The sequence below is a fragment of the Stenella coeruleoalba genome, assembly GCF_951394435.1.
Source record: "Stenella coeruleoalba genome assembly, chromosome: X".
NCBI classification, from domain to species: Eukaryota; Metazoa; Chordata; class Mammalia; order Artiodactyla; family Delphinidae; genus Stenella; species Stenella coeruleoalba.
The window spans coordinates 31,932,249-31,944,888 of record NC_137152.1 but is presented as its reverse complement, the minus strand read 5'-3'; positions in this window follow the sequence as shown (position 1 = coordinate 31,944,888).

Here is a 12,640-nt window from a genome sequence, read left to right as displayed (position 1 = left end):
CAAAAGACAAAGGCTGGCTGAATGGATATAAAAACAAGACCCATATATATGCCGTCTACAAGAGACCCACTTCAGATCTACGGACACATACAGACTGAAAGTGAGGGGATGGAAAAAGATATTCCATGCAAATGGAAATCAAAAGAAAGCTGGAGTAGCAATACTCATATCAGATAAAATAGACTTTAAAATAAAGAATGTTATAAGAGACAAAGGACACTACATAATGATCAAGGGATCAATCTAAGAAGAAGATATAATTATAAATATATATGTACCCAACATAGGAGCACCTCAATACATAAGGCAACTGCTAACAGCTATAAAAGAGGAAATCAACAGTAACACAATAGTAGTGGGGGACTTTAACACCTCACTTACACCAACGGACAGATCATCCAAAATGAAAATAAGTAAGGAAACAGAAGCTTTAAATGACACAATAGACCAGAGAGATTTAATTGATATTTATAGGACATTCCATCCAGAAGCAGCAGATTACACTTTCTTCTCAAGTGCGCACGGAACGTTCTCCAGGATAGATCACATCTTGGGTGACAAATCAAGCCTCAGTAAATTTAAGAAAAGTGAAATCATATCAAGCGTCTTTTCTGACCACAACGCTATGAGATTAGAAATGAATTACAGGGAAAAAAATGTAAAAAACACAAACACATGGAGGCTAAACAATACGTTACTAAATAACCAAGAGATCACTGAAGAAATCAAAGAGGAAATAAAAAAAATACCTAGAGACAAATGACAATGAAAACACGATGATCCAAACCTATGGGATGCAGCAAAAGCAGTTCTAAGAGGGAAGTTTATAGCTATAGAAGCCTACCTCAAGAAACAAGAAAAATCTCAAATAAACAATCTAACCTTACACCTAAAGGAACTAGAGAAAGAAGAAAAACAAAACCCAAAGTTAGAAGAAGGAAAGAAATCATAAAGATCAGAGCAGAAATAAATGGAATAGAAACAAAGAAATCAATAGCAAAGATCAATAAAACTAAAAGCTGGTTATTTGAGAAGAGAAACAAAATGGATAAACCATTAGCCAGACTCATCAAGAAAAACAGGGAGGGGCTTCCCTGGTGGCGCAGTGGTTGAGAGTCCGCCTGCCGATGCAGGGGACGTGGGTTCGTGCCCCAGTCCGGGAAGATCCCACATGCCGCGGAGCAGCTGGGCCCGTGAGCCATGGCAGCTGAGCCTGCGCGTCCGGAGCCTGTGCTCCGCGGCAGGAGAGGCCACAACAGTGAGAGGCCCGCGTACAGCAAAAAAAAAAAAAAAAGAAAAACAGGGAGAGGACTCAAATCAACAAAATTAGAAATGAAAAAGAAGAAGTTACAACAGACACCGCAGAAATACAAAGCATCCTAAGAGACTCAAGACTACAAGCAACTCTATGCCAATAAAATGGACAACGTAGAAGAAATGGACAAATTCTTAGAAAGGTATAACCTTCCAAGACTGAAGCAGGAAGAAACAGAAAATATGAACGACCAATCACAAGTAATGAAATTGCAACTGTGATTAAAAATCTTCCAACAAACAAAAGCCCAGGACCAGATGGCTTCACAGGTGAATTCTATCAAACATTTAGAGAAGAGCTAACACCCATCCTTCTCCAACTCTTCCAAAAAATTGCAGAGGAAGGAACACTCCCGAACTCATTCTATGAGGCCACAATCACCCTAATACCAAAACCAGACTACAAAACCATACTACAAAAAAAGAAAATTACAGACCAATATCACTGATGAATATAGATGCAAAAATCCTCAACAAAATACTACCAAACAGAATCCAACAACACATTAAAAGGATCATACACCATGATCAAGTGGGATTTATCCCAGGGATGCAAGGATTCCTCAATATATGCAAATCAATTAATGTGATACACCATATTAACAAATTGAAGAAGAAAAACCACATGATGATCTCAATAGATGCAGAAAAAGCTTTTGACAAAATTCAACACCCATTTATGATAAAAACTCTCCAGAAAGTGGTCATAGAGGGAACCTACCTCAACATAATAAAGGCCATATATGACAAACCCACAGCAAACATCATTCTCAATGGTGAAAAACTGAAAGCATTTCTTCTAATATCAGAAACAAGACAAGGATGTCCACTCGCACCACTATTATTTAACATGGTTTTGGAAGTCCTAGCCACGGCAATCAGAGAAGAAAAAGAAATAAAAGGAATACAAATTAGAAAAGAAGAAGTAAAACTGTCACTGTTTGCAGATGACATGATACTATACACAGAGAATCCTAAAGATGCCACCAGAAAACTATTAGAGCTAATCAATGAATTTGGTAAAGTTGCAGGATACAAAATTAATGCACAGAAATCTCTGGCATTCCTATATACTAATGATGAAAAATCTGAAAGAGAAATTATGGAAACACTCCCATTTACCATTGCAACAAAAAGAATAAAACACCTAGGAATAAACCTACCTAGGGAGACAAAAGACCTTTATGCAGAAAACTATAAGACACTGATGAAAGAAATTAAAGATGATACCAACAGATGGAGAGATATACCATGTTCTTGGATTGGAAGAATCAATATTGTGAAAATGACTATACTACCCAAAGCAATGCAGATTCTTCTACAGATTCAATGCAATCCCTATCAAACTACCACTGGCATATTTTATGGAACTAGAACAAAAAATCTTAAAATATGTATGGAGACACAAAAGACCCCAAATAGCCAAAGCAGTCTTGAGGGAAAAAAACAAGAGCGGGAGGAATCAGACTCCCTGACTTCAGACTATACTACAAAGCTACAGTAATCAAGACAATATGGTACTGGCACAAAAACAGAAACGTGGATCAATGGAACAAGATAGAAAGCCAAGAGATAAACCCACGCACCTATGGTCAACTAATCTATGACAAAGGAGGCAAGGATATACAATGGAGAAAAGACAGTCTCTTCAATAAGTGGTGCTGGGAAAACTGGACAGCTACATGTAAAAGAATGAAATTAGAACACTCCCTAACACCATACACAAAGCTAAACTCAAAATGGATTCGAGACCTAAATGTAAGACTGGACACTATCAAACTCTTAGAGGAAAACATAGGAAGAACACTCTTTGACATAAATCACAGCAAGATCTTTTTTGATCCACCTCCTAGAGTAATGGAAATAAAAACAAAAATAAACAAATGGGACCTAATGAAACTTCAAAGCTTTTGCACAGCAAAGGAAACCATAAACAAGACCAAAAGACAACCCTCAGAATGGGAGAAAATATTTGCAAACAAATCAACGGACAAAGGATTAATCTCCAAAATATATAAATAGCTCATGCAGCTCAATATTAAAGAAACAAACAACCCAATCCAAAAATGGGCAGAAGACCTAAATAGACATTTCTCCAAAGACATACAGATGGCCAAGAAGCACATGAAAAGCTGCTCAACATCACTAATTATTAGAGAAATGCAAATCAAAACTACCATGAGGTATCACCTCACACCAGTTAGAATGGGCATCATCAGAAAATCTACAAACAACAAATGCTGGAGAGGGTGTGGAGATAAGGCAACCCTCTTGCACTGTTGGTGGGAATGTAAATGGATACAGCCACTATGGAGAACAGTATGGAGGTTCCTTAAAAAACTAAAAATAAAATTACCATATGATCCAGCAATCCCACTACTGGGCATATACCCAGAGAAAACCATAAATCAAAAAGACGCTTGCACTCCAATGTTCATTGCAGCACTATTTACAATAGCCAGGTCATGGAAGCAATCTAAATACCCATCGACAGATGAATGGATAAAGAAGTTGTGGTCCATATATACAATAGAATATTACTCAGCCATAAAAAGGAATGAAATTGGGTCATTTGTTGAGACGTGGATGGATCTAGAGACTGTCATACAGAGTGAAGTCAGAAAGAGAAAAACAAATATCGTATATTAACGCATGTATATGGAACCTAGAAAAATGGTACAGACGAACCAGTTTGCAGGGCAGAATCTGAGACATAGATGTAGAGAACAAACGTATGGGCACCAAGGAGGGAAAGCCGTGGCGGGGTGGGGATGGTGGTGTGATGAATTGGGCTATTGGGATTGACATGTATACACTGATGTGTATAAAATTGATGACTAATAAGAACCTGCTGTATAAAAAAATAAATAAAATTAAATTTAAAAATTTAAAAAAACAAAAATAAAACTAATACTAAACTTTCTTTGGGTTATTTGTATGGAAATATGTTAATATAAATGTTTCAGACATTACATGAAATTCCTAAAAATCTTATATGTTCTGGTATAATGTTATAAGTCATAATTCTAGTTATTATTTTAAAATGTATATCTCAGAAATAACTAAAGTTCCTTGTCAATTGCATTATTATGAACTTTGAAATCTTTAACCGTGGTCATTTTTAAGTCTTTTGTTATTTACAGACAGTTCTGGGTGTACTCTGTTGGTTTTGCAAAAATGTTCCTGCAAAAGGGTTTCATCTTCAAGGAATTCATGGAAAAAACTCTGACAAGCACAGGTTTCTGATAACTGACTATACTGCTGGACTGAATGAATAAGCATTTTCAGAACTCTAATGGAAAACTGATGAATTCATAAAAGTGCTAAAAAAAGATCAAGATAAAAATAGTTAATGGGACTGAGTGAACTGATGAGGATGATTATAATTTTTGTGACTTTCTGTTTGAATTAAAAAAATATGACTTCTGTTAACAAATGAATTACTTCTGTACTTCAACAAAATTCTTTTAGAATCTTTATGTTTGGCATGATATAAATTTTGATTTTGTGTTCTATGTTGTGTTCTATCTTTATATACGGGATACAAATAATTTGTAAGCATTATTTCATTCCCATTTTTGGATAATTTACTATCCCTTAAAAGAAATAATATAAATTTATGCTGTTCTCAACCAGTCATTACCTGTAGTATTTAAGAGGGCAGAAGAAAAGACAGCCCTACAGACTTGGAAGGAGATTTTTAACAAAAGTTAGCTTATGGCTATCCTGTAAATATTTGTTGGAAATTCAAATTTTAAACACTTGTTGAATATTATCATTAATTACAGCAAAATAATATAACATATATTCATTATATACACTATAACATATATAACATTATACTATATAATATGTATATAACATGTAATTATATATACAATGAAATCAATACCAGTAACAATTTCAATTATAGAATTCAGGCATTTCTAGGAAAACAAAGGAACTCAACCTTGACACTCTTTCTGTTGTTGTTATTGTTATTTCCCTTTCTACAAGTCCTGATAGAACAAAACCCATTATGAAAAAAGCATCATTTGCAGAACTATTCTATAATATTACAATTTGGACCATTATGACTCATTAATATTCTCTTAATTGACTTGAAAATTAAGCAAGGTAAAATATTTCCAAAGAACAAAATGCAAACAAACGAAAAAAATCAAGGCTCATATTTATTTCCCTAAAAATGAGTAAATGGAAGATTGATTGATCATCTGGAATAAAATAATTTAGAATGAAAAAAAAAAGATAGCTAGTGGGAAGCAGCTGCATAGCACAGGGAGATCAGCTCGGTGCTTTGTGACCACCTAGAGGGGTGGGATAGGGAGGGTGGGAGGGAGGCGCAAGAGGGAGGAGATATGGGGATATATGTATATCTATAGCTGATTCACTTTGTTATACAGCAGAAACTAACACACCATTGTAAAGCAATTATACTCCAATAAAGATGTTAAAAAAAAATACAGCACCCTGAATTGTGTCTCTTTGGCATGAGGATTGATGTAGGCTGATTATTTAAGGCCCCCAAAGACTCAGGAAGAAACTTTGACCATCCCCCTAACTGCCTAAAAAGATTTAGATAGAGGACCTGTTCCAGGAAGGGAGCTATCACCATAGATAACTACAGTATGAACTAGGTGAGAAGACAGGGGGAATCTAGCAAAGTCTGTTAAAATTCCTGTGTCCCACGGTCTGCATAGCCCAGCAAACATTTATTTACCAAACAGTGCTTTTCCATCTCCTGTGAATTGCCTGCCCCCCTCCACTGCCCTTGAAGTCCCAAACCACTATCCCCAATATCCTCTTTTGACTTTCTTCCTCCCTGACAATGTCAAGTCTAAGAACTTAACCTAGTCGTAAATCCCAAGGACTTTTTTCCTAAAAGTTTTATAATTTTATATTTTACATTTCATTCCAAGATTCATTTTGAGTTAATTTTTATATAAGGTGTGGGCTTTAAGTCTAGGTTCATTTTTTTGCGTGTGGGTGTTCAATTGCTCCAGCACCATTTGTTAAGTCTATCCTTCCTCCATTGAAATGCTTTTGCATTTTTGTCAAAAATGAGCTGAGCCTAATTGTGTGGGTATATTTCTGGGTTCTCTGTCCTGTTCATTGATCTATGTTTCTATGCTCTTGTCTCTGACAATACCACACTCTCTTGATTACTGTAGCTACAGAGTAAGACTTAAGTCTTCACATCGAGTGATTCCTCCCACTTTACCCTTCTTTGTCAAGATTGGCTTAACTATTCTATGGCCTCTGCCTTTCTGTATAAATTTTTTTTTTTTTTTTTTTTTTTTTTTGCGGTACTAGGGCCTCTCACTGTTGTGGCCTCTCCCATTGCGGAGCACAGGCTTCGGACGCGCAGGCTCAGCGGCCATGGTTCACGGGCCCAGCCGCTCCGCGGCATGGGGGATTCTCCCGGACCGGGGCACGAACCCGTGTCCCCTGCATCGGCAGGCGGACTCCCAACCACTGTGCCACCAGGGAAGCCCCCTTTCTGTATAAATTTTAAAGATGCTTGTCTTATGTCTACAAAGGACTTTGCTGAGCCTGTGATAGAGATCACATTGCTCTGTAGGAGGGCAAAATGTGCCGCCCCAAAATGTGTCTCTTTGACATAAAGATTATTTTAGATTGGTTATTTTTTAAGAAACAGCAGACATGGGAGGCACCCTGAAATCCAAGTCGAAGTTACCTTTCTGTAAGAGACATTTACATGTATAAGGGAAATCTCTTTTATAAGGGTGTCTCCACACAGTACCAGGAAGAGGGGGATGACCTTACCTCTAGAAACTCTTATCAGTGGAGAAGGTAAGGACTTTAATCGGCATAACAACATTACCTTTGTTTACTCTGCTTTTCCTGCTTTCCTCCCATACCTGATACCCCCCCACCTCAGCCTCAACATCCTCTTTTGTCTTTAGCTGAAGATGGTATTTAAGGTGAGGGCTTTGGCCATTTTGGTGAGTTATTCAGTTCTCCTGGGTCTCTCCCACGTGTACATGTTTGTCAAACGCTTGTTTGATTTTCTCCTATTAATCTGTCTCATGTCAATTTAATTCTTAGACCAGCCAGAAGAACCTTGTAGGGTAGAGGGAAACTTTTCCTCCCCAGCAACTCCCGTAGATCAATTTGGGAAGAACTGACATCTTTAAATGTTGTCTTCCAATCCATGAACACAGTGAGTCTTGTTTAGGTCTTTGGTTTCTTTCATCAGCATTTCACACAGATGCTGTACATGTTTTGTTAAATGTATACGTAAGCATTTTCTTTGGAGTGACTGTAAATGGCATTGTTTTTTAAATTTCTATTTCCACGTGTTCATTGTTAATATATAGAAATATGGGGACTTCCCTGGCGGTCCGTGCTTCCAGTGCAGCGGGCACAGGTTCAATCCCTGGTTGGGGAACTAAGAACCCACAAGTCGTGCGACACAGCCAGAAAAAAAAAAAAAAAAAAGTAATATGATTGATTTTTGTGTATTGATCTTGTTTCCTGTGATCTTGCTGAATATGCTTATTAGTTCTAGGAATTTGGGGTATATTATTTGGAATTTCCTATGTAGAAAATCATGTCATTTGCAAATAAGGGCAATTTTATTTCTTCCTCTCAAATATGTATGTCTTTTATTTCTTTTTCTTAACTTATTGTTCTAGCTAGAATTTCCAGTACTAAGTTGAATAGAAGTGGTGAGAGTGGATATCCTCACCTTATTGCTGCTTTTATGGGAAAGCACTGTCCTTCACCAGTAAGCATGATATTAGCTGTAGATTTCTTCTAAACGCTTCTTTATCAAGTTCGGATCATTCCCCTCTGTTTCTAATGTGCTGAGTGTTTTGATCATGAATGGGCATTAGATTTTGCCAAATGCTTTTTCTGTACCAACTAGCATGATTATATGATTTTTTTTCTTTAGTTCGTTTATATGTTAGATTACACTGATTTTCAAATGTTCAACCAGCCTTACATACCTGTTAAGGCTATCCTTCCTCCATTGAAATGCTTTTGCACTTTTGTCAAAAATGAGCTGAGCCTAATTGTGTGGGTATATTTCTGGGTCCCACTGGGTCATGGTGTACAATTCTCTTGGTATCTTTTTTTCAAGTCATTTCCTCTGAACTTCAACTATTATCTCCAGAAGAGAAAAGTTTCCAGAGGTGAAAAATGTCACATCACGATCTAGAGGCAGGGAAGTTTACTCTGGGTCTGGAGCTTAGCGATCTGGACTCAAATCCCAGTTTTGCCATTGACTAGCTCTGGAACTTTGGCAAGTCACTTAATTATCCAAACCTCAGTTTCTACATCTGTAAAATGGAGATAACAATGCCTGAATGGGAGAATTAGACGATTAGGTACTGACTCTGACACGTAATATTCAATAATGGTACCCATTTGAATTCCACAGCAACAAGCATTTTGGAGTAGAATTAGAAACATCTTATAAACGCAGTTATATAGAATATTAGGAACAGGGCATTGAGGTGACATAGCAGGATTTTCCTAAATGTTCACAATCTCAATCATTTACCCTGGAGGATTTTTTTTTTCATCTTACTAGATGCTTTAATAATAGATAACACTGCGAGACACCAAGAGGGTCCTTCAAAGACATTCTCATTACTAGTTATTAATTTATTAAATGAACAGCCATTAGTGCTCTGCAGGCCTCTACAGAACCTCACTGCAGGAGCCCCACACCCATTAGCCACCTGGTTTGCACGTACCACTTCACCCTGACTCTTCAGGTCCATCAAAGAGCACCTCGATTCTAACTCCTAATTGCCCAGGTGCTCTTCCAAATGCTCAGTCTTGCTTCTTTTGATCTAACGAGGTCTTTAAACAGGGAATAAATAAGGCTAGTCCACTTTTTAGTGGTGATGCAAGAAAATAAATTGGCTGGGAGAAAATTAATCAACAAAACAGAGTCCTGCACTTTACTTTCAACCCCATGCTCTTTGAAAACAACTAAGGAATCAAAGTGATCTATGATACTGGCTTTCAAATATTTACGACTGTGACCCCCAGTGAGAGATACATTTTTATACTGGGTTCCAGTATACACATACACACATATAACTGAAGCAAAGTTTAATGAAATAATACTTTTCTTACCATCTGTGATGCATGCTGAAGTTTCCCCATCTACTTTATCACTATTATTTTTTAATGCTGGTTGCCACTACCAATGCCATGACCCACTAATGGGTCATGAGTGAGCCACAAGTGGGCCTCAGCCATGGGTCAGGTAGGGCAGACAGAACTCCTGCTAGGCGACTGGGAACCACAGCAGTGTGCCCTCCACGGGCCTCCCTGTAAGCTGGCGTTTCACTCAGTCTGGCTGTGAACAAACACTCTTTTTCTCCTCTCAGGAGCACAGTAGCAAAAGTCAGCCACATTTCAAGGGAACTCCCTTAAAAAGTGCAAATGTCTGTCTAAGTGCTGCTGAATTTTCTGTGCCTGGAACACAAATAGAAGGAATATAAGCAACATTGATTCAGCAACTGAAGTTGGCCAGGCTCACCATGGAGGGGCCATGTTTCACTCCAGCTTTGCACCCCAGGCCACAGATAGACAGATGCCAAAGAGCTCTAAGACGAGGGGTCGCTCATGACTCCTCCAATGAGCTCAGCCCCTGTGAGTGCATGTGTGTGTAGAGGGCAGGGAGCAGAGATCTAGTTGTTCCTGATGTTTAAAACATGAAAATACCACCTCCCCTGGCCTGACGCCTGTCCCCTTTGGCCTTTCTTGACCACACTGGCCGCAAAAGCCCCACATACATCACCCAGGAGAACCAGTAGGTGCAGAGACACATCCCAGCCAACACAATGAACAGGATGGAGATGAGACTCTCAGACCTCTGGAACCCAGAACACTTACTTACTGTCACAAGCAGTTTCTGCTCCCTGGGGTGGAGACTTGGGTGGGCCTCTAGGAGAGAGTCCTCTACTCTGTGAAGACATGGGGCCCAGTGCAAACAGAAAGGCAGGACCTACTCCTCGTTCTTGGGGGAAACCTGAACACAGTCTCAGAGGGGGAAGTGAAGAGTCCTGTTTGATAACAGAAAAAGAGAGTATCTTACAAGATTAAAGAAACTTTGGTCATACACGTAACACTTTTTTTAAAAAAATATTTATTTGGCTGTGTTGGCTCTTAGTTGCGGCACGCGGGATCTTCATTGAGGCACGTGGGATCTTTCGTTGCGGCGTGCGGGCTTCTCTCTAGTTGTGGAGCGCGGGTTTTTCTCTCTCTAGTTGAGGCGCGTGAGCTCAGTACTGGTGATGCGCGGGCTTAGTGGCCCCACAGCACGTGGGATCTTAGTTCCCCGACCAGGGATTGAACCCACGTCCCCTGCATTGGAAGGCGGATTCTTTCCCACTGGACCACCAGGGAAGTCCCCATACATGTAACACTTTAAAAGGAGGGAGATTGCTGTATTTTTTTCTGAGCTGTGTCTCCCAGTCTCCCAGATGCTGGTGCTCTTTGGAGAGAAATGTTACTTTACTTTGTGCAACTTGAGGCTAACTGGTGTGTCCAGAACTATTTGTTCATTCGGAGCTCTGAGCAGCAGTTTTCTGGCCCCATGGAGCTGGGGGGAGGAAGGGACCGGCCAGCAAGCAGGCACACAGGCTGAGGATCGGACTTGACTGGCCCCTTCGGTTCTGATGGACCCCACCCTGGGAGACAAGAAAAAAGCTCCCCGGGAGTTTGGTCTCAGAAACAGGGAGGCCTGGGCGTTTCCAGCGTGCGGGTCGGGGAGGGAGTTAAGACGCAGGGGCCCTTGAGGGCACAGTCACATCAGGTATCCTTCACTTCTCAGCTGCTGCGATCTTCTGTGCTGTGAGGGACTTAGCGGGAGGGCATAAGCTGTCCTAGGGCCAGAGGATCAGAGAAGAGAGTAGGGTCCCCTCCCTTGAGATTGAGGTAAAGATGGCAGAGTGAAGCAACAGCCCGGGACAGCTGGGCCCAGCAGACGGTGTCCTCCAGAATGTAACACTGGTGGCCTGACAAAGGTGGGTGGACCGGAGGGCTGTTGACCATCCTTGTGAAACCACCACAGGGAGACCTCTTCAAACAGCCAGGGAGCTTTCTGAGAGGGAATTTTCCAAAGATCAAGCTTCCGGGGATTTTAATACTGCAAGTTGAGTCTTTGCGTGGAAAACAAAGGGGAAAATATGAACCTTTTGTCTCTACATTTTCTCTCCCCTTTCCTGAAAGAACCAATACAGTGAGGCCACAGCATTCCTATTGGCTAAAGCAAATACTGTCTTCAAAGCCTAGTTGGGGTGCTGGGAGGAGAGAAAGGCTGGGGCTAGTGGCTCGCTCACCAGATTGCCCCCGCAAGCCTCTATGTCTTCTTACAGTTCTGAGCAGTCCAGGCTTTGTTCTATCCGGTGACCCGCCTGGAGCCTCTAGTGCTTTGGAACATTGCCAGTGTTCCCCAATATTCCCAGTTCTCCCCCTCCTCCTGGGCACATGGGGAGACCATACTTCCCTGCCTTGGTGAAGTGTGGCCATGTGACATTTTTTTTAATATTTATTTATATATTTGGCTGCACCGGGTCTTAGTTGAGGTGTGCAGGATCTTCGTTGCATGCGGGATCTTTAGTTGCGGCATGCGGGATCTTTAGTTGCGGCATGCGAACTCTTAGTCGCAGCATGTGGGATCTAGTTCCCTGACCAGGGATTGAACCTGGGCCCCCTGTATTGGGAACATGGAGTCCTAGCCACTGGACCACCAGGGGAGTCCCTGTGTGACATTTTTGGCCAGTAAAATATGAGAAGCAACATGTGTTACATCTGGGTGGAAGCATTTAAGAGTGATGATTCTCCCAAGCTTTCTTTCTCTGTTGCAGCAAACCCTAGAGCCCATGTTTGGATAACAATGTCCTCAAATGGCAGATCCTTCTTCAGCCTTGGTCCCTGAGTGGCTACAATGCACAGGGCCCCCCTAATAAGTCCATGTTGGACATGTAGCATGAGCAAGAAATAACCCTCCGTCAGCCACTGAAGTTCGGCAGTTGTTTGTTACCACAGCATAATGTGGTCCATCCTGACGGGTACAAAGATTTGCTTAGCAGAATTCATAGTACCTTAACATTTCCCAAGGTACTAAACAGCCAATGATGGGGTGAGAAACTTAGTGAACTCAAAACTGGGAACTCTCCACTCCCCTTTCTCTCATGAGAGCTCATAATGGCCACAATTGACTGGGAACTCATTCCAGGCAACTCCGGATCTGTTTGGAAAGTAACTCTCACGTTCCCAGAATTCTACTGGGCTGGGTAGCTCTATAAAAATCTGTCTCCCCGGAGGCTACTTCAGC